At 43.7% G+C, this 23,515-nt stretch overlaps 1 protein-coding gene and 2 pseudogenes across 1 annotated transcript in view; 2 read left to right on the top strand and 1 right to left on the bottom strand.

Annotated features, from left to right (window-relative positions):
• Window positions 1–23,515, bottom strand: part of LOC122911695 (zinc finger protein 677-like) — a 96,172-nt gene that overhangs the window by 39,844 nt on the left and 32,813 nt on the right.
• On the top strand, window positions 1,367–20,323 carry LOC122911735 (annotated as a pseudogene).
• LOC122914621 lies at window positions 20,316–22,004 on the top strand (annotated as a pseudogene).

The raw sequence follows: 23,515 nt of genomic DNA, 5'->3' as shown, positions 1-23,515 counted from the left end.
TTGTTTCCATCACCTATGTTTTGCAAATGCATGCATGTCCCAAATAGCAATTCTTCTACTATTCCTAAATAAACCCACTTCAGGATAAAATAACTGGCTATTAAGGTATATATATATGCTGAATATATATATGATCTATACTTAATATATAAATATTATAGTATAATATAAATATTCAGCTCATATTAGCTCAATTTTTCTTTGGGCCAAATTTAAGGTCATCTTTGATGGATGTTCTTTGTGTGTGTTGTAAGAACAAATATAAATTAAAAGTAAGAGGCTTAATTCCTCCTGTTGAAAACAAGGTTAAAGATGACCCTTCCTTCCTCTTTTATTTTTTTAGTCAGAACATTTACCTTAGAAGACATGCAAGTGTAAGTACTTTCTCAGTCTCTTTGAAATGTATCTTTTAAAAGACTGTTCTGTGTGGACAGATGTTTTTGTGATTTGTTCTGCATAAGCCACCCCTTGGACCTGCAGGTACACATGCAGGCTAAGGAAGGTTGTTTGTGAGGCTCATGAATCCCCTCTCCTGCTCCAGTCTTTCCCCACCCCCCATGAAATCTGGGAGGGGAGGCAGACACACTCAGCCCAGGCTCCGAAAATACAGAAACATGAGGGACCAGAAACATGAGGGACACCTGGGTGGCTCAGTTGGTTAAGGGGCTGCCTTTGGCTCAGGTCATGATCCTAGAGTCCTGGGATCAAGTCCCACATTGGGCTCCTTGCTTAGCAGGGAGCCTGCTTCTCCCTCTGCCTCTGTCTGCCTGTGCTCACTCTCTGACAAATAAATAAATAAAATCTTAAAAAAAAAAAAAAGAAAAGAAAATACAGAAACATGATAACATGGAAATGCAGCTCTCTCCAAACTGCATGTAGGTGAACAAATGTTTAGTTTCAAACCCTGTTATTTTGCCCTATAAATATGGCCCTTAGGGGGATGGTCTGTTGGAATTCTGAGCTGAGGGGAGGACTCTCCGTCCAGGCCTCTTAGTCAGGACTCCGGCCTGGTTGTGTCCACGGGGCTTCCCCGGCTGACAAGGCTGGATGTTGCAAGTACCCAATTTGATGTAACTTTGCCTTATTCTCAGCTACTGCCTACTCTTGTCTTCATCTATGTGTAGATTCCTTTCCTCTTCCCTTTTGTACTGGCCACCCCAATTACCACGTAAAGTTAGGAAGGTCTTTGTGTAACAGACGGTGCTGTCCAGTCCTCTTACTTGGGGACTAATTATTATTAGTGATGTGATTTGAAGTAGTGGGGTTCAGAGCGGACAGCCAGGAAAAAATCCTTGAGACGTCTTTGGTGCAAAAAGGTGGTTTTATTAAAGCACGGGGACAGGACCTGCAGGTAGAAAGACCTGCACTGGGGTTGTGAGGAGTGACCGATTATGTAAGATTTTTCTATCCTGTGGATGGGGGCCGGGGAGGGGGGGTGGTGATGTTAGGGCTCCAGGAAATTTAGTCTGTAGGTTTCTGGAGAATGCGTTTTTCCTGTAAATCGTTAAGACAGCTGCAAACTGATGGAGACTCCTGTCCCTGCAGGACTGTGATCTCTCTCAGTTAACCGTTTGTTTTTCCCTTTCCTTTGTTCTAGGGCAGAGAGGAGTGCCTGAGGAGTGTCACACATAGCCAGCCCACCTGAGGGACGGGGCTTGCAGGGTGTCCGCTAGTGCTTTGCCCTCAGCATCGTTAGGAAGACATGTTTGTCATGGGTTCTATGAAAGGGTAAGTTTTCTGTCTTTGCAATCTCTTAACTGTGTGCCGGTAATACGCGTCCGATTCTGGTTTAATGCTTATTCAGTAATAATTTTTTTTCCTTTGTCTCAGCCACCTTTGTGGAGAGGATTTCTGGGTCAGGAGAAAATTTGTTTTTATTTTTAATTATATAGTCTCATCTGCTGATGTGGAATAAAGACTATGTCTGGGACAATTCAGTTCCGTTGTGTTTACTAGTTTAGGGGCCGGAAGCTTCAGACCCGAAAGCTGATGTCGCGGAACAAAGGTTCCGCAGCGGAGAGTGAGTTTCCGTGTTTCTCGTTTAAACCTGCACCTCGCAGTCCCCTCTCCTCCATAGCGGGCTGTGGGGGTCGCTACGCGCCTTAATATCCCCGCGCCGGCCGCTGTACCCCAAGTGAATGCAGACGTCGCGGTGATAGGTCGGGCGCGGGTCCCTTTCGGTTTAAAATCGCAGCCGGGTGCTCTGGCACTTAGGTGTTGGGTCCACGCAGACGCCGGCTTCCCCGTCCGTGTCCCGCTTGGCTTCTTCGGACCGCGTCGCCCGCCCCGCGCCCCCTAGAGACCCCTTCCGCGAGGTGGAGTTAGGCCCTTGGCGTCTCACAGCTTCCCTTTCTGGCCCGGGTGGCGGTTCCTGTTATCCCTCCACCCGCTTCCGGAGAGAGAGAGGCCGCGTCCTTCTCTGGGCCCTGGGATTCTCAAGAACTCACCCCGTTTCTGGAACAGCGGCCCTCTGGGTAGCTTCTCAGGCCCCCTCCCTAGACCTCTCTGCCCCTGACCCCCCAGTGCCGTGGGTGACCTGGGCCTGCTTCGTGACACTCCCCGATAGTGCGCTCTTTTAGGAGGCGGGCGTCTTACTCCATCCCACCCCACACCTGCTGAGTGTGTGGTCGGGGAAGGTGGGGAGAAAAAGACTGCGACTGCGACTGAAAGATAATGTGGAGGTTGGGTGAGGGACTTAAGAAGAGACAGAGAATAAGCTGAGGAAGCAGGTGCAAAGTATAGAGAAGTTAGAGGAAAGCAGGATCTCCAGGGAGGTGACGGATGACGACACGGAGAAGGGCCCTGGTTCAAGGGTAGGAGCTCGAGGCTGCGTTGGTGAGGCAATTCAGGTAGAGGGTAGGGGGAGAGGACAAAAGAGTTACAGCCTTGACCGTGTGAACAGGATGTAGCTGAGACAGAGGAAACAGGTGACTGGGAAAGTGGGGGGAAGAAACAGACCAGAATGGAAGTGTAGCTGCCTGGGGGTGTTGGAGAGTGGGGACCCAGGGGTTATAACGGAAAGAAGAGAGGAATGTAACAGAGAGCATAAGAGGAGCCTAGATGGGCAAAGAAAGGCAGAAATGCGTGGAAACTGGGGATAATCAGAAAGATTGGGGGGAGAAGTAGAAACTAGAGGGGAAACAAGTTGCAGAGTGCTGAGGAAAAGGTGTGAGAGAAGGGGAGCGCCTGGGTGGCTTAGTCCTCTAAGCATCTGCCTTTGGCTCAGGTCATGATCTCAGGGTCCTGGGATCCAGCCCTGCTCAGAGGGGAGCCTTCTTCTTCCTCTAGACCCTGTCCCGGCCATGGCTCATGATCACTCTCTCTCAAATAAATAAATAAAATCTTTAAAAACAACAACAAAAAAGGAACATGTGTGAGAGAAGGAATCCAGACGACAGATAGTGGGGCAGGAGAGGGGAACAGAATGAGCGGAAACCAAGGGGGAATACAGAAAAGAAAAAGAAAAAAAAAAAAAGGTAAATGCGGAGGTAGATAGAATGAGAGGAAAACACATGGTAGTGAAAAAAGAGGGTGGACCTCAATCCAGATGATTCTGAGTTGACTGGTTGTTGATAATTCAGTTGTGGAATGCTGCTTTGGGGCTTTGCCATCCAGGACATTTACTTTGTCTAAGTTACCTGGATGATGATGAAAATTTCAAAACTGGCTAAAAGTCTTGTGGCTTTTATATTTCTTTGCATCAGAAGATAATTTCCATTTGCAAACCCTCTTCAGCCTGGGGACAGGGACTTGACTCAGTCAGCTGTGGGTCACCCTCTTGCCTTTGCTTGGGTTGGGACTGGGTGGGGGAGGGGAGAAGTGGGGCAAGCAATGACTGTCCCTACACACTGCCTTTGTAAAGGACTCTTACACTTACTGTGTGTTTTTGTGGTATTTTTTTTGGTAATGGGTTTGCTTTTTTTCCCCCCTACTTCTCAAATATATTTGATTATATATCAAATATATTTTTTGATTATTGATTGATATTGATATTTGATTATATATCAAATATATTTGATTCAGTATTCTTGTTGTAGCTTGAGATAAATCTCAGTTGCCACTATTTTTTTTCCTGTCAATTTATTTTTTATTATTTTACTTTAAATTTGGTTAATTAGCATATAGTTTCAGAGGTGGAGTTTAGTGATTCATCAGTCTTATATAACACAAAGTGCCCATTACCTCATGCCCTCCTTAATGCCCATGACCCAGTTACGCCATCCTCCCACCGCCCCCCAGCAACCCTCAGTTTGTTTCCTATGATTAAGTCTTATGGTTTGTCTCCCTCTCTGATTTTGTCTTGTTTTGTTTTTCACTTGCCACTTTTCTATAAATAATTATTAACTTCTGAAATAAGCTTTGGTGGCCTCCTATACTTAGGTCATGTTATTCTTTCCTCAGAATGATATATATTTTTTAAGTTTTTATTTTAATCATATAGTCAGTGTGATATATTCTTAATTTTTTTTTTTTACTTTGTCACCAGAATTATTTAGATTTTTAAAAGATTACAAGGTGTTTGCCTTTTAAATTTTTTTCTGGTTTAGATTGAGCATGCATGCTTTCTCTCTCTCTCTCTCTCTTTAAAATATTTATTTTACAGCAAGTGGGGGTGGGGAGAGGGAGCACTGAGCACAGAGCCTGACCAGGGCTCTATCCCATGACCGTGAGATCATGACATGAGCCAAAGTCAAGAGTCAGCTAAGCTACCCAGGCGCCCCCTTCTCTATCTTAGAAAAGTTTTTTGGTAATTACTCCGTATTCTTTGGTTGTTTCAGTGAGTACTTGGTAAGGTTGTCAGTGGCCTTTTAGTATCTGAAACCTAGTTTAACCAGCTGCCTAACGCTCCGTCTTCTGTTATGTGATCTCTTAAAACAGTGGGTTTTGAGCTGCTAAGTTGATGTTCCCCTCACCTCCCTTTTGTTTGCTTCTCTGCAAATAGAAGAATGGCTGGATTGACTTGAAACTTTCTTCCAAACAAAAGAATCTCCAACAAAACCATAATTAAAAAAAAAATTTGCTCAGAGTTTATTTCTTTTTTAAAAAAATTTTTTTTAAAGATTTTATTTATTTATTTGACAGAGAGAGATCACAAGCAGGCAGAGAGGCAGGCAGAGAGAGAGAGGAGGAAGCAGGCTCCCTGCTGAGCAGAGAGCCCGATGCGGGGCTCCATCCCAGGACCCTGGGATCACGACCCGAGCCGAAGGCAGCGGCTTAACCCACTGAGCCACCCAGGCGCCCCTCAGAGTTTATTTCTATAGCTGACCCTCTCTCAGTGTGTTCTGCACTGAGCTATGCAGTGGTTATGTTTTTGCAATTCTGGTTTTTAAATGTTTTACTCTGATTTTCTGGAAAGGGGGAGTTAAATGCTTGATGTCAGTGTGATCAGACTTTCAAAGAAGCTTCTCTTTTGCTTGGGCATCTGAAAGAAGGTCCTGGTGCCTCAAGGGGGAGGATGGTAAGGAACAGCTGCTTCTGGTCCATCAGACTCCATTTCGGAATTCACTGCACCTGGTTCTCATCATTCAACTCAGACCTCGTCACAATGATCCACTCTGGGCCTCAATGAGCCTCCTTGTAACATGGAGATGGGACACTAGACCAGAAACTGAGTCAGCAGTACTGACTCCTGAAATGATTAGTCAAATTGGGTCTGTGCATGGTCATTCTTTGTGGATGGAGTGCCCAGTTGTCATTTGAATTTTAAAATGGGTGCCAGGCCGCCAAAACCGAAACACAGGAACTCTAGGATGGAGGCAGAGACAAGGATTCTGCATCCTAGACCACCGGCACATGTCTCTCTCTGCAGCCGGGGGCTCTCTGTAGGCAGATGATAGTGCATCGAGCCCTCCGCCGGCCTCCCGTTGTCACAGGATGAGCTCCATGGCCCTGTGTCATCAGGGCCCCTGTCAGGTCTCCAGCCTCCTCCTGGGAGCTCACACAGTTCCACAGCTCGCTCTGCCCCAGTCACGTTCACCTTGTCTCTGTTCCCAGACACCAGCCTTCTCTGTCACAGGACCTGGTCCCTACTCTTACCGTCTCTCTCTAAATCGTCTCAGCTCTGGCCCTTTCTCCTCCTTCAGGTGTCGGCTCAGAGACGTCTCTCTGGCCTCTCCTGTCCACCCGTCATCTGAAGTGCCCGTCTCCAGCAGGTTGACTTGTGTCCATGGCAATCACCCGGATGAGAAAAGCTCTTCTCCGCTGACTGTCTGGAATCTTTGCTTTCCCTGCAGTGGAGGCCCCCCAGCTGGCTGCTGCCCCTTCCTTCGGGCTTGGGTTGAGATGCTTCCCAGGTGGTCCTCAGGAAGACCAGGGAGCTAGGGCAGGTGATGAGGGTGGTGCCCATTATTCTGGAAATCTCAACACCAATTGATCTAAACCTCCCATGGCTGCTGCTTTTACTAAAAATAAGAGCACGAGGATGTGCTGAAGCCTAGGAAGCCCTGCAGCCCAGGGTCCCCACACGTGTCCCCCTGCGGTGTCATTGCCCTCTGCCAGCCGCCGGGCAGTCCTCCCTGTGCGCATCACCAGGGAGCAGCTGCGTCTTGGGCAGGGGCTTTGCCTTCCAGCAGGTGATCTGCTCAGGCTCACGGATCCTAATTTCCATTCAGGATGGGTGGGGACAAGGTCAGGAGCCCAAGAGGCCATAAAACAGACACCCTGAAGAACTAGAGGTTCTAGAGGTCTTGTAATCTGCTGTGAGTGGGGCCAGGAGGAAAGATCTAGAAGCTTCTCTGCCTCTGACGTCCTCACTGAACTCCATCTGGCCAGTCTTGGACTGTTTTTAAGCTGGACCCCGTGTTGTCCCAGTTGCTCACGAGTGTTCCCAGCACGGCCAGCTTCCTGGTGTCTAGAGTGAGGGCCCAGCGCCCTTCAGTTGGCCCTTGTGCCCATCACTGCTGTGCTGTCCATGCCCAGCAGTCCCTGTGCCGTAGCCAGTTTGCTTGTGGCACCTGCAGGGGCGGGGGGCAGGAAAGCAGTGGGGGATGGAAGTGAGACTCGGGGTCTGTGGGAGTGACGCAGAAGCAAGTGTGGGGCCTCCAGATGGCCCGGTGAAGGGCGTGTGCACGTGTCCCAAGCATGGTTGTGGGGCCAAGGGGTGTGTGGCGCTGCTGTGAAGGGGTGTCCTGGTTCTAGAAGGAGCACCTGGAAGTGGGTTTATGGGTTATTGTGGGGCTGCCTGGGTCCGTTTGGGGTGCCACTGTCATAGCTCGGGCTTCCTGGGATGCAGACGCCAAGGCCAAGATTTGCCTGCTGGGTTTATTGGGAAGCTCATTCTGATGCCCGAGGAGGCACGAAGGGAGTGGGATTAGGCGGAGACCCGTGACCTTGTGCTGTTGGTAAAACCGAGGCGCCAGCGGCGTCCATAGGGAGAGCTGGCCTCTGCAGCCAGGGGCCTTGGTCCTGAGGGAGTGGATCCGGAGGTGCCCCCAGCAGTGTTCCCCCCAGTGACCTCTGGGGGGTCTTTCAGGCATCCTTCCTGCACCTCATCATGTTTTGGCTCTTTGGAAGTTGCGTGGTCAGTGGGCGCAGGTGGCCGTATCTCAGGCAGACACAGAGACACACAGACCCCAGATGCTTTCTGTTCACTCTCCTTCCATCTGTAGAACAAAGCATTCTCGATGAACTGTTTCCCCCTTATTAAGGATCCTTTTTTATGCTCCATTTCAGAGCACAGTACACCAAACACTCTCTGTCTTCAAACCTTGCTTTTAGTCACTGCTTGGACTGCATTCGGTCAGGCTTTGACAGTTCCTGTGCTGCTGAGCCTCTCAGGGACTGCCCTTTCGTCAGTCCAGTGACGGGTTCCTGCCGTCATCCTCCTGCTTTGTCACCAGCCTGTGGCACAGTTGACTGCTCCCTGTTCCTTGAAAGACTGATTTCCTTTCCCTCCTCTACGCAGCTTGTGCCCTGAGCTCTGTGTCCTGTGTCCATGTGTCTGTACATCTCTGCTAGGATGTAGATCTAAGATGTGTCTGTACATCTCTGCCAGGCGTCTGAGAGGAGCTCCACCTTTATTTGTCCAAAAATGAACGTGACCTTTTCTATGGGTCCCATGCATCTTGATTAAGGGCCATCCTGTATTTCCTAGGACTTACATACACATCTGGACATGAACCTAAAATGTGTAAGAAATTACAGTATTTGCAAGTGTGTTAATAAGATAAGAAGCCAAATGTTTACTTAAAATGACAGGAAGATCAAAGATTCTAAATTCCCTTAGAAGACCACGGCCTCCCCATCTGCGCTCCTCCTCTCCTGCGAGTCCCGTCTTTGCCCTGCTGCAGCCCTGCAGGCCTCTTCCCCTTTCCTGGACCCAGGCTGGCTCCTGCCTCAGGGCCCTCCCAGGGTCTGTCCCTCTGCATGGAACTGTCTGGCCCCTCAGATGTGGGTGGCAAACACCCTCCTTCCCCGAGGTCCTCGATCTGCTACCACCTCCTGAAGGAAGCCTCTTAACACCTCCCCCCACACACACACACTTCTGCTGCCTGACCTGCATGTTTCCTTCTGCCCCTTCCCCTTCCAGATCTGGGAGCTGGTGATAGCGGGCTCCAAGGGGAGAGCAGGTGGGAGGTGGCATATGTTAGGATGGCTGTCAGGAAAAGACAAGAGAGAACAAGTGTTGGTGACCATGTGGAGAGCAGGGAACCTTAGTGCACCGTTGGCAGGAATGTAATGGGTGTAGTCATTTTGGAAAAGCGCGTGGAGGTTCCTCCAGAAATTAAAAACAGAACTATCATGTGATTTAGCAGTCACACTTCTGGATCTATGTCCAAAGGAAATGAAACCAGTATCTTGAAGCGATATCTGCACTCCCGTGTGCATTAATGCGTCCTTTATTCACAACAGCCAAGGTATGAAAAAAACCGAAATGTAGACAGAGCAATGGGTTTAAAATATATATATATATTTGGCCATAAAAATGAAGGAAATCCTACTGTTTATGACAACCTGGATGATGAACCCAGGGAACATTATGCTGAGTAAAATAAGCCAGAGAAAGAGGAATGCTGTGTGATCTTGCTGATCTATAGAACCTAAACACGTCAGACTCCTGGAACCATAGAGTAGATTGGTAGATACCAGGGGCCGGGAGACTTGGAAAATCAGGGAGATGTTTGTCAGAGGTACAACCTTCCATTCGTAAAATGAATAAGTTCAGGTATCTCATCTAAAGAACAGTGACTGTAGTTAATCTTAAAGTATTAAAGACTTGAAATTTGCCTAGAGAGTGCATCTTAAGTGTTCTTGCCACACACAAGCACACAAAATGGTAACTGTGAGGTGTTGGACACAAGCTGATTGTGATGACTATTTCACAATGTGTACGCACTTCAGATGATATGTCATACACCTAAATAGACACAATTTTTGCCAACTATGCTGCGGTAAAGCTGGGAAAGAAAAAATGGGAGGTGTATTGATCCTGCCTCCTCTGGGTGGTGCCCAGTCCCCCCAGCTTCATATAAGATAACTCAAGCGTCTTACAGATACATCTTTTGTGCCCCTCTCCGGCATAGATTTCCCTTCAGATAGTTGGGGTGCAGGGAGAGCAGCCTTGCTAATACTTAAAGTGCCGCAGGTGTTTCTGATCTGTATTCAGCACAAAGCACAAAGGCTCTGGGTCCTTTGTGTCTGATGGCTGAGATCTGGGCTGAGGGTGAGTGGGGTTCTTCTCCACATGGGGTTCGATCACGGCCGATCTGCGATTTGAAGGGGGGTCAGTGCAGCTGAGACCCCCACTGCTGCATGTCTGTGAGGGCTTCACCAGGAAGGGAATGCGATCGGAAGCAGGGGGAGGCAGAGCTCACTGGTCGGTGTTTGTGCAGGAGCCCCTCCTGTGGCGGTGGGCAGCAGGGCCCGTCTCTCCCACATGGTGAGGGCTCCCCTGTGTGTGTGGTTGTGGCATCGGGTGGGATGTGATCATTCGAAGCGTTAAATGTTGTATTTTCAACTTCCAAGGCTGACTTCAAATACTCATGTCGCAGGAGGAAGAGACTCAGAGAAGGAGAAAGAGAAAAGAAAGAAGAGTCCGGAATGGCCTTTTCTCAGGTAGACCCATTCTTGGTTGATGTTCCGTTTCTCCTTCCTATCGCGCTTGCTATTCTCTAACATACCCTTGACCCGTGCTTGTTCGCTCTCACTCAGGCCTTCCCTCATCCCGTCCCCACTTAGATTTCTTCTCATCCTGACCCAGGGGCCTGGGGCCTATGAGGAGACGCCATTGGGTGCACCCCTATGGGCTTCACTCCAGTCGTAGATGGGAGACACAGGTGTGGGCCTCATGGTGTCCATGCGGCTGGGCAGCACCGTTGGGGTCACTCAGGGGCCACATCTGGATGTACTGTCAGCTCTCTATAAGCTAGGGTAAAAGAAACTGCACATGAAGTCATATATTAATGTCCACAAATACTTGGTAACTTCTGGAAAAGGAGACCAATACAGAGAAATCTGTTCTGCCTGTTATTATACTGCATGTGAAGCTGAACAGGTGAGTCACTGCCTTCAAAATTTTAATGATTAGGGGCGCCTGGCTGGCTTAGTCAGAAGAGCACGTGACTCTTGATCTTGGGATCGTGAGTTTGAACTCACATTGGGTGTAGAGATGACTTAAGTTAAAAAACAATAACAAAAAACCAAAACTCAAAATTTTAGTGATTGGGAATGGAATGGAACGTTTTCTTCATCATTAGTTTTAAAATATGAAATAAACCTTTTTGAATTTGTATGGCTTTTATTTCTTTTCCTTGGTAATTTCTGTGGCTAGGATTTCTGGGACTCTGTTGAATAGTAATGCTGAGAGTGTGAATGCTTGCCTCCTTCTTCATCTTCAAGGGAAAGCTTCCCATCTCTCAGCGTGGAGTATGCCAGTGGTGTACATTTTGTATATGGCTTTGGTTATGTCAGGGTGGTCTACCCTTCCTGGTTTGGGAGTGTTTTTAATCCTGAAATGTTGTTGAATTTTGTCCAAAAGGCTTTTCCTGCATTAATTTGAGATGTTCAGCATTCCCCCCACCCCGCCTTCTTTCTGTTAGTACATTCTGTTAGTGTATTACCTTGATTGATTTTTGTATGTTGAATCATCCTTATCTTGGAGGAATAAATTCCACTTGGTTATGATGGACACCCATTTTGATGTACTATTGAACTTGGTTTGCTAGTATTTTGTTAAGGATTTTTAAAATTTTTTTATTTTTTTTTAATTTCTTCTCAACGTTCCAGAAGTCATTGTTTATGCACCACATGATTAAGTGTTGATTAGGGATATTGGTCTGTAGTTTTCTTTCATTCCTGTGTGTTTATCTGGGGCTCATATCAGAATCATGCAGATTTTATAGAATGAGTTTGCAAGTGTTCCATTGTCAACCCTTTGGAGGATTTTTGGCAGGATATGTGTTAATTTTCCTGGAAATGTTTGGTAGAATTCTTTGGTGAAGCCATCTGGTCCTGGGCTCTTCTATGTTGGAGATTTTTGATTCCTGCCTGCATGTCCTCTGTAGGTACAATTCTGTTCACATTTGTCACTTCTTCATGATTAGGTCTTGGTAGGTTGTATGTCTCGCCGAATTTATCCTTTTCTTCCAGGTTGTGCATTATTGGCATGGAATTGTTCCTAGCACCCTCTTAGAGTCCTTTCTAAAACTTTGTGTCATTAGTTGTAATGTCCCCTCTTTCATTTCTTTTTTTTTTTAGATTTATTTATTTGGGAGAGAGATAAAGAGAGCATGGGGAGGGAGGAGTAAAAGGAGAGGGGAAGGATTCTTAAGCAGGCCTCGTGCTGAGCATGGAGCCCACATGTGAGACTGGGACCTGAGCTGATACCAAGATCAGAGGCTTAGCTGACAGGGCTGCCCAGGTGCCTCTGTTGTTGTTGTTGTTGTTTTAAATTGGTCTAGCCAAGGGTCTGTCAGCTTGTTAATCTTTTCAAAAACTCAACTCCTGGTTTGCCAATTTTTGTATTTTTTATCCTCTTTGACTGCTTCTGCTGTACTCTGCTAAATTGGGTTCAGATTGTTCTTTTTCTGCTTCCTTGAAGTGTAAAATTAGATTTCTGATTTGAGATCTTTCTGCTTGTTAGTGTAAATATTCACCATGTAGACACCCCTCTCAGTGTTGCTTTCATCACATCCCTACTTTTGGGTAAGTTACATTTTCATTTTCATCTGAAGCTTTAAAAATTCCTTGTGGTTTCTTCCTTGACCCACTGCTTAAGAATGAATTGTTTCAATGTCCACATTTGGTGGATTTTTCTATTTCCTTTTTGCTATTTGTTTCTAGTTTCGATTCACTGTGGTTAGAGAAGATGCTTTTTATGGTTTCAGTCTTCCTAAACTTGTTAAGGTTTGTTTTGTGGCATGACATGTGGTCTGTCATGGAGAATGTTCCATGTGTGCTATAGAAGACCATGTTCTGCCCTTGCTGGGTGGAGTTTTCGGTCTCTCTGGTGGGTCCTGCATTTGGTAACGGTGCTGTTCAGGTCCTCTGTTACCTTCTAGATCTTCTGAAACTGGGTACTGGAGTCTGCTGTTAGTATTTACTTCATATATTTGAGGGCTCTAATGTTATGCATCTATGTGTTTCTAATTATTGCATCTTCCTGGTGAATTGACCCTCTTATTGTTATAATATCCTTTGTCTCTTGTGGCAGTTTTTGTCTCATAGTCTGTTTTGTCTGATACAGCCACCCCTGCTCTCTTTAGGATCCCATTCGTGTGGAATATCTTTATCTCTCTTTCTTTTTTAGCCTATTTCTGTCCTTAGATATGTGAATTTCAACAGTGCAGCTCTTTGACTTTCTCTCTCACTGTCTTTTCCTCCTTTAGCCAGAGGAATCTGGTCCCTGCTCAGGCCCGCTGTGGGCTGGTGAATGGCAGGAGCCCCAGAAAGCCTCTGTCCTCCACCAGAATGTCAGAGGAAATGCATACAGTGTTTTTGACTGGGTCATAACATTTGGTGAAAAGTTATTGCTTAATAATAATAGTTTTTTTTAAGATTTTATTTATTTATTTGACAGAGAGAGGGATCACAAGTAGGCAGAGAGGCAGGCAGAGAGAGAGAGAGGAGGAAGCAGGCTCCCTGCTGAGCAGAGAGCCTGATGCGGGACTCGATCCCAGGACCCTGAGATCATGACCTGAGCCGAAGGCAGAGGCTTTAACCCACTGAGCCACCCAGGCGCCCCAATAATAATAGTTTTTCCCCAACTTCATTTTTTTCAAGTGTCTATTACTGTGATACATGGTTTTTTAAAGATTTTTATTTCTTTATTTGTCAGAGAGAGAGAGAGAGAGCGTGAACACAGGCAGGCAGAGAGGCAGAGGGAGAAGCAGGCTCCCTGCCAAGCAAGGAGCCAGATGTGGGACTCGATCCCAGGACACTGGGATCATGATCTGAGCTGAAGGCAGCCCCTTAACCAACTGAGCCACCCAGGCATCCCTGTGATACATGTTTTTAATTGTAATCTGTTCACGGGTGACTGGGTGGTTCAGTGAGTTAAGCCTCTGGGTCCTGGGATCAAGCCCCACATCGGGCTCTCTGCTGAGCAGGGAGCCTGCTTCCCTGCCCCACTACTGCCTGCCTCTTTGCCTACTTGTGATCTCTCTGTCAAATAAATAAAAATCTTTAAAAAAATTTTAAAAATTTAAAAAATGTTAATCTGTTCAGTTAGTGTTTAATGCCAGTGACTCTTCTAATCTTCAACTCTTGCCTTATTAGTGGAATAAACAAACTATTTGATTTCGTTAATGCTTATGCATCTACATTTAAATGGTAAAATTGTGTTTATATTTTTTAATTCAGGTATTTTATAGAGACTGGAGTTAAAGTGTTCTATATTTTTTTCATGTTTGTACCATCTCTTTACTAGCCTACTATACAGTCATATTGACAAACTGAATTAAGTAGTTTATACATTTTCATTTTCTGAAACAAGCTGAAATACATGTGAATGAAAATTTTAAAAAATCTTTCAAAATAATGTTGAGAAGGAACTCTTCTCATTTTGGTTAATTTGTGTTGTTTATATGTGTGCACACACATGCATGGTTGTGAAAGTCCATGGTTTTTATAAAAGACATCATTTCGTAAATATGTTTCATGTTTTTAAGCAGTAGAAATTATATCTTAAATATATGCCATGGCCTTCAGTTCTTTCTACATTGTCAGGTTCATGATTTAAATAGCAGGATAATAGTAAGAATAGTAACATTTAGGGGTATCTGGTGACTCAGGTTGTGATCCCAGGGTCCTGGGATGGAGCCCCGATCCAGCTCCCTGCTCAGTGGGGAGTCTGCTTCTCCCTCTCCCTCTGCCTGCTGCTCCCCCTGCTTGTGATCACTTTTTCTGTCTAATAAATAAAATCTTAAAAAAAACCAACAAATTTCTAAGTTATTACCATTGTTCTCCTCAACACAGTTTTTAGATTCTGACTTCTCTTTAAAGCCACTGTGGATTTTGTCATCTGAAGATAGCAGTCGTGTTCTCACTCATCTAGATAGCACTCAGCATCTGGAGTGTAATATGTAACACTTTGTAAAGACAATGCAGTACTGACTTTTTATGTGTATGCTTCATGTCATGTGTTGTCCACAGAAATGAGAAATCCACACTTACTTGGAGGGCATCATAATCTCTTTGGGGAATGCATAAGAAATTAAAATTAGAGACACATAAATTACTCAGAACACCTTAGCATGGATCTGTTGAACACTCACTTTAATCAAATTGTTACTTAGACTTTCTCATTTTGTGTGAAGAGCTTTCCCATGGCCTTTTGGTGAAATGTGTTTTCATTTCAGGAACTGTTGACCTTCAGGGATGTGGCCATCCAATTCTCTCAGGAGGAGTGGGAGTGCCTGGACCCTGCCCAGAGGGCCTTGTACAGGGACGTGATGTGGAGAACTACTCGAACCTGGTCTCCCTGGGTAAGGAAAATGTCCCTCCAGAAGTGGGGGGCCTCCCTTGGGTATTTTTGCATTTTCCCTTGTTTGTCTTTTGGGACGCCCTCCCCTGCTTGACTAGATTGAAGCCCTATTGACTCAGAAATGAAAAGCCTCATAATGTGGCATCTGGATTTCTACTTTTCTCTTTCTTCAGGGGTTGTTCTAGAGTTTAAGAATGCATAAAACCAGATGGCAAACTTTTAAAATCTCTAGTTTCCTGTTTTCTTCCCCTGTGCTTTTGACTCAGTGGTTTTGGAAGATAGCTGTAAATCTGCATGTTACACTGTTTCCTACACACGTAGGAGGCAAGCAGTGGAGGAATTTGTGAAGCATTTGTTCTAGATCCATCTGTGATATCCTCTCTCAGCTGAACAAAGAGCTGGGATCCTGGAAAAGCCGTAGCACCTCATGTTCATGTTCTTTTCTTCCTATAAACAGGAATTTCTGTTTCTGACCTGAATATTATGTCCTTTTGGGAACAAGGGAAAGAGCCCTCGACTGTGGAGGGCCGAGGGCAAATAGCATAAAACCAAACAGGTGGGAACATGTGATGAGTGGGAACGCAGAAGGGCAGAGCAGAGGCCGCAGCATTAATAGTGTCTGAGAAACTCTGCACTAGGAGAGTTCTGTGGGAAAACAAAGCCTTCTTATCAGCTCTTGGAGGAACTTTTTCTTACTCAGTCTTTGGTGGTGCAGTCAGTTAAGCATCTGACTCTTGCTTTCAGCTCAGGTCATGACCTCACAAGCCCTGTGCTCAGCGAGTCTGCTTGTGATTCTCCCTCTCCCACTGCCTCTCTCCCAGCTCTCTCTGGTGCACACTCTCTCAAAATAAACAAAATCTTTTAGAAAATACAAATTAGTACTGTTAGATGGTATGGAATATTGCACGTTTTTTAGTACACTCCAAAGTTACTTCTGTTTAATAGAAGATAACAACTTTGTCATGTTTATTATGAGCTACCCCTTTGCATTATATTCTGTATGTTTTCATTTTGAAGTTTGTTCTCAACAGTTTTATCTTTGATCTCAATAAATTTAAAAAAAAAGAATACACTCTGAGCTACATATATTTGGGGACAATGAACTGGATAACTAGAGGGCGCTGCGTAGGTAGGAGATTGCTCTGTTGCTTGTCTGTTACATAACTGCATGCAAGAAATTATAATTGTTGACTTCTGACTTCTATCTCCAATCCCTGTATAATGTATTTTTCTCACCTGGTATTTTAGAAGTCAGTGACCTCAACATAGTTTCCAGTTTTAATATTGTGGCTCTTTCTAGAATAAAAGTCTTTCTTTTTTAAAAATTATTTTATTTATTTATCTTAATAAATAATTTATTTATCTTAATAAATAAATATGAGTGGGGGAGTGGCACAGGCAAAGGGGGAGATTTGTAAGCAGACTCTGCACTGAGCATGGAGCCTCAGGGCTCAATCCCACAACCTGAGATCATGACCTGAACTGAAACCAAGAGTCGGATGCTTAACCAACTGAGCCACCCAGGTGCCCTGTTTTTGTTTTTGTTTTTTCATTCTAGAGGGGAAATATTTAAAGCTCCATAGACTATAATTTTCTATAATATGGTTACTTACTATTTATTGCTGGTGTTATCAAGGGTTACTAGAATATTTTATTAATTTTTATTGTGATTTACAGATGTTTTACGCACTATAGCTGACATATGCCACTGGTTAGTGTTGTAAAATGCCTATATTTCATGGGTACAGATAATTTTATAATAAGTATTTATAAAATTTCATTTTGTAAACATTGTTTTGTTAAATTTTTCATTTTCTGGGGCACCTGGCTGGCTCAGTAAGTTAAGTGTCTGCCTTGAGGTCAGGTCATGATCATCATGATCTCAGGGATGAAGCTGTCATCGGGCTCTCTGCTTAGTAGGGAGTCTCCTTCTCCCTTTCACTCTCCCTCTGTGTTCTTTCTCAAATATATAAATCTTTAAAAAAATTCTTCATGCCATTCTGATCAAAATTCCACCGGCATTCTTCAAAGAGCTGGAGCAAATAATCCTAAAATTTGTATGGAATCAGAAGAGACCCTGAATCGCTAAGGAAATGTTGAAAAACAAAAATAAAGCTGGCGGCATCACCTTACCTGATTTCAAGCTTTATTACAAAGCTGTGATCACCAAGACAGCATGGTACTGGCATAAAAACAGACACATAGACCAGTGGAACAGAGTAGAGAGCCCTGATATGGACCCTCAACTCTATGGTCAATTAATCTTTGACAAAACAGGAAAAAATATACAGTGGAAAAAAGACAGTCTCTTCAATAAATGGTGCTGGGAAAACTGGACAGCTATATGTAGAAGAATGAAACTCGACCATTCTCTTACACCGTACACAAAGATCAACTCAAAATGGATAAAAGACCTCAACGTGAGACAGGAATCCATCAGAATCTTAGAGGAGAACATAGGCGGTAATCTCTTTGATATCAGCCACAGCAACTTCTTTCAAGATACGTCTCCAAAAGCAAAGGAAACAAAAGCGAAAATAAACTTCTGGGACTTCATCAAAATCAAAAGCTTCTGCACAGCAAAGGAAACAGTCAAAAAAACAAAGAGGCAACCCACGGAATGGGAGAAGATATTTGCAAATGACAGTACAGACAAAAGGTTGATATCCAGGATCTATAATGAACTCCTCAAACTCAACCCACACGAAACAGACAAACACATCAAAAAATGGGCAGAAGATATGAACAGACACTTCTCCAATCAAGACACACAAATGGCTATCAGACACATGAAAAAATGCTCATCATCATTAGCCCTCAGGGAGATTCAAATTAAAACCACATTGAGATATCACCTTACATCAGTTAGAATGGCCAAAATTAACAAAACAGGAAACAACATGTGTTGGAGAGGATGTGGAGAAAGGGGAACCCTCTTACACTGTTGGTGGGAATGCAAGTTGGTGCAGCCTCTTTGGAGAACAGTGTGGAGATTCCTCAAGAAATTAAAAATAGGGCTTCCCTACGACCCTGCAATTGCACTCCTGGGTATTTACCCCAAAGATACAGATGTCGTGAAAAGAAGGGCCATCTGTACCCCAATGTTTATAGCAGCAATGGCCACAGTTGCCAAACTATGGAAAGAACCAAGATGCCCTTCAACGGATGAATGGATAAGAAAGATGTGGTCCATATACACTATGGAGTATTATGCCTCCATCAGAAAGGATGAATACCCAACTTTTGTAGCAACATGGACGGGACTGGAAGAGATTATGCTGAGTGAAATAAGTCAAGCAGAGAGAGTCAATTATCATATGGTTTCACTTATTTGTGGAGCATAACAAATAGCATGGAGGACAAGGGGCGTTAGAGAGGAGTAGGGAATTTGGGTAAATTGGAAGGGGAGGTGAACCATGAGAGACTATGGACTCTGAAAAACAGTCTGAGGGGTTTGAAGTGGCGGGGGGGGTGGTGGGAGGTTGGGGTACCAGGTGGTGGGTATTATAGAGGGCACGGCTTGCATGGAGCACTGGGTGTGGTGAAAAAATAATGAATACTGTTTTTCTGAAAATAAATAAATTGGGAAAAAAATTCTTCATTTTCTCAATGCTATATTTGTTTTGCAATTCAGGGTTGCCATTTATTTAGATTATTCATTAGATGAGCTTGTTTTAGATTACTTACCATTGTAATATGTTATATGTTCTTCAGCATTTATTTATATACGAGTATATGGAAAATTATATATAATATTTTTTTCTCAGTTATAAGACATATATTTACTGCCAACTAGTATGTGCTTTGGGGTCATGGTGGAAAAATGCACTATCTTACAGCAAGTGGTGGTGAGGATGTGGAGAAAAACGAACCTTGCACTGTTGGTGGGAATATGCTCTGGTGCAGCCACTCTGGGAAAGCATATGGAGGTTCCTCAAAAAGTCAAAAATAGAACTACTAAGATCCATCAAGTACATTACTGGATGTTTATACAAAAATTACAAAACACTAATTCAAAGGGATAGCTGTACCCCTCTGTTGATAGCAGCATTATTTACAATAGCCAAATTATGGCAGTGGCCCACATGTCCATCGATAGATCAATGGATGAAGAAGATATACATATAGTGGAATACTATTCAGCCACAAAAAGAACGAAGTCTTGCAACAGCATGGATGGAGCTGGAGAATGTGATGCTAAATGAAATCAGTCTGTCAGAGAAAGACAAATACCATATGATTTCACTCATATGCGGAATTTAAGAAACAAGGCAAACAAGCAAAGGGGAAAAAGAGGAAAAGAGACAGACAAGAAACAGACTCTTAACTATAGAGAACAAACTGATGGTTACCAGAGGGGCGTTGAGAGGGCACTGGGTTTAACAGGTGATGAGGATTAAGTAGCACTTGTGAGGAGCATGGGGTGGTGGATGGAATGGTTGAGTCACCATATTGTACACTGAAGCTGTATAACACCGTATGTTAACTACACTGGAATTAAAAAAGAAAGAAAAATACCCTTTTAATTAATTAATTTTTAAAAAAGATTTTATTTATTCATTTGACAGACAGAGATCACAAGTAGGCAGAGAGGCAGGCAGAGAGAGAAGGGAAGCCGGCTCCCTGCTGAGCAGAGAGCCCGATGCGGGGCTCGATCCCAGGACCCTAAGGCAGAGGCTTAACCCACTGAGCCACCCAGGTGCCCCAAAAATACCCTTTCTTTGAGAGCTAACATAATTTTGTACGTACAGCATGAGTGTTTTTGTCATTGGGTGTTTGAAACTAGGCTGTCCTAAAATTAATTTGTATTACAGTTGAGCACTCAAAAAGAAAAAAAATCCTGTTCCTTTAGTCTTCCTAAAATTTTGAAGATCATGGGAAGTTTTATAACTGTTCAGTAGAAGTTTTACTTTTGTTGTAATACTGTGTTTTTAACATGTAACGTTTATTTGTGAGTTGTAATTAATAGGATACCTATGGCTCTTTACATCTTATAGATGTCTCTCCTACACATGTGATCAAGAAATTACAATTAAAGGAGAACAATAATACAGGAGAATTATTCCAAACAGTGATGTTGGAAAGGGATGAAGGCCATGAAATCAAAGATTTTTACTTCAGGGAAATCCAAGAAAATATGCATGACTTTAAGTGGCAGTGGAGAGATGAGAACATAATTTACAAAGAAACGTCTGTGATCCATAAACACAGTCTAACTAATAGACGAGATCAGCATGGTAGAAGTGATGCAGGAAACAAGCATGTTATAAGTGGGCTTGGATTAAGTTTTTGGGGTGAACTACACATGTTTCAAACTGAAGGGAAAACTATGAATGTAATGAAGTTGAGAAGTCCATCACCAATGGTTCCTCAGCTATACCACCTCAGATAATTCCTCCTGTGGTCTGGCATTGCTAATAAACATGGGAGAGATTTTATTTACCCTTCGATACAGGCACAAGAGCAGAAAGCACATAGGGAGAAACCCTACAGATGTCATGACTGAGGCAAAACCTTTAATCAGGGCTCACACCTCACTAGACATCAGATAATCCATACAGGAGAGAAACCATATAAATGTAATGTATGTGGGAAAGTCTTTAGTCAAAATTCACACCTGGCAAGTCATCAGAGAATCCATACTGGAGAAAAACCTTACAAATGTAATGAATGTGGCAAAGCCTTTAGTCAAAACACACCTTGCAAATCACCAGAGATCAATCACCTTGCAAATCACTGGAGAGAAACCTTACAAATGTACTGAGTGTGGCAAAGCCTTTAGTGTGCGCTCAAGCCTGACAGACCATCAGGTAAATCATAATGGAGAGAAACCTTACCGATGTAATGAACGTAGCAAGGGTTTTTGCCAAAGTTTGAAGCTGGTAAAGCATCACAGTATTCATAGTGGAGAGAGACCACACAAATGTAATGGGTGTGGTAAAGCTTTTACCCAGAATTCAAGCCTGGTTGACTATCAGAAAAGTCATACTGAGTCATTGCCATACAATGTAATGTGTGCAGCAAAGCTTTCGTTGTGCGTTCAAGGCTGATAAGCCATCAGATGATTCACACTGGAGAGAAACTTCATAAATATAATGAATGTGGCAAGGCTTTTATGAAGGCTTCATACCTTAGGCATCATGAGAGAAGTCATACTGGAAAGAAACCATACAAATGTACTGAATGTGGCAAGGCCTTTAGACAATGGTCTAACATCACGATCCGCCAAAGAATTTCATGCTGGAGAGAAACCTTTCAAATGCCACGAGTGTGGCAAAGTCCTTACTCAGGGCTCACACCTCACTAGACATCAGATAATCCATACAGCAGAGAAACCATATAAATGTGATATATATGGGAAGGTCTTCAGTCAAAATTCACACCTAGCAAGACATTGGAGAATCCATACTGGGGAGAAACCATATAAATGTAGTGAATGTAGTAAAGCCTTTGGTATGCAGTCAAGCCCAACTTACCGTCAGGTAATCCATACTGGAGAGAAACCTCACCAATGTAGTGAATAAGGCATGACCTTTACCAGGCGTTCACACCTTAGGCATCATGGAAGAAATCATACTGGAGAGAAACCATATGCATGTGCTGAATGTGGCAAGACCTTTCGACAGTGATCTGACATCAGGATTCATTCTGGACAGAAACATTTCAAATGTAATGAGTGTGGCAAAGCTTTTACTCAGGGCTAACACCTCAGTATACATCAGATAATCCATACAGAAAAGAAGCCATAAAATGTAATGTATGTGGCAAAGTTTTCAGTCAAAATTCACACCTAGCACTTCATCAGAGTATCCATACTGGAAAGAAACCTTACAAATGTAAAGAGTGTGGCAAGGTCTTCGGTCAAAATTCATACCTTGTAAATCTCTGGAGAATCCATACAGGTGTGAGACCTTACAAATGTAATGAGTGTGGCAAGGGTTTTAGGAGGGGTTCACACCTTAGTCTTCATGAAAGAATCCGTACTGGAGAAAAACCGTATGAATGTATTGAATGTGGCAAGGCTTTCAGACAATGGTCTGACCTCAGAATTCACCAAAGAATCCATTCTGGAGAGAAAACTTAGAAATGCCCTGTGTGTTGCAAAGCTTTCACTCGAGGGTCACACCTTACCAGTCATCAGATAATCCATACTAGAGAGAACCTTACAAATGTACTGAACATGGCAAGGCTTTTAGGTATTGCCTTAAACTCAGGGTTCACCGAATAGTTCATATTTACAAGTATAACAAGTGCGGCAAAGTTTTAAATTAGTACTCTTCACTAGATATGAGTTAATACCCGGTAGAGAAACCACACAAAGGTAGCATGTGTGGCAAGGATTTTACCCAAAGATCAAAAATTTGGGGAATATACTAGAGCAATACATTATGAATGCAACGAGTGCGGCAGAGCCCTTACCTTGAGTTCCAGATACTTTGCAACAACAGAGTCCATGTTGAAGGGCAACCATGTAAGTGTGGCGGAGCTCTTATCTGGGCCTCACAATGACGTCAGAGTCTACATCTGTCAGAGAAACCACACAAAAATAATGTGTATGCTAAGGCTTTTGCCCCAGCGTCAAAACTGTGGAACATCAGAGAATTTATATTGGAGAGCTAACTTATAAATGTGAAGAATGTCATCATCAAATTTCATTAAATGTTCAGACTTCTGAAGTAATGAGAGAATTTGTCCAGGGGAAACTACAACAAATATGCCAAATGCAGAAATGCCTTTAAGGAACTGTGTGTCCTCAGGATTCACCAGTGAAGTCGTACCGGGAAGAAGTCTTACAAATCCGATACATGTTTTGACCAGTTGACATACCACATGCCAGAGAATCCAAGAATAAGTGGAATAATTCTTTAGTTCTCTGCAATTAACCTGAAATGTTACTGCAGAATAATTATGTCAAAAAAATGATGTTAAAATTCCTGTATCATGGAAACAAGGATGAGTGGAAGGAGCTCATTATTTTCTGTATATAAGATACTTACTTGTTGAAAATGCTGCATTACTATTTATGAGTTTCAACCTGAAGTTTGAAATCTCTTGATCTTAAACCTTCCTTGTAGGCCCTTCCTGATGGTCTCTGAGGAGGACTCATAAGATGAAGGGACCTGCTTCACTGGGTGTGACTCCTTCATAATCACGTTCCCTGGACCAGCAAGGACACTGAGTTGTCAGATTTGGTACTTTGTGAATTTGCATGGGGGAGGGGCAGAGAATAATGCATAACCTCCATCTAATTTGTGTTTGTTACGTTCAGGGCCCCCTTCTCTAGAGGAATTATAGGGACTGGCCTTTTCACGGAGGACAGTGAGAGTTTGTTTCCTAGGGACTGATTATGTGGTAGAAACAATGCAGGGGAAGATGGTAATAGCCATTCTATACTGTCATTGACAGGTTGGCATATTATTAACGACAGATTTCCCTTTTCTTGGAAATTGAAGAGAGCAGTTACCTGAGAGGGCAGTGGAATGGGAAGAATCAGAACTGTAGGGACGCCTGGGTGGCTCATTTGGTTAAGTGTCTGCCTTTGGCTCAGGTTATGATCCCAGGGTTCTGGGATCAAGTCCTGCATTGGGCTCCCTG

The sequence above is a fragment of the Neovison vison genome, chromosome 7 (assembly GCF_020171115.1).
Source record: "Neovison vison isolate M4711 chromosome 7, ASM_NN_V1, whole genome shotgun sequence".
Lineage (NCBI taxonomy): Eukaryota > Metazoa > Chordata > Mammalia > Carnivora > Mustelidae > Neogale > Neogale vison.
The sequence above is the reverse complement of the archived record's forward strand: the minus strand, read 5'-3'. Positions and strand labels throughout refer to the sequence as shown.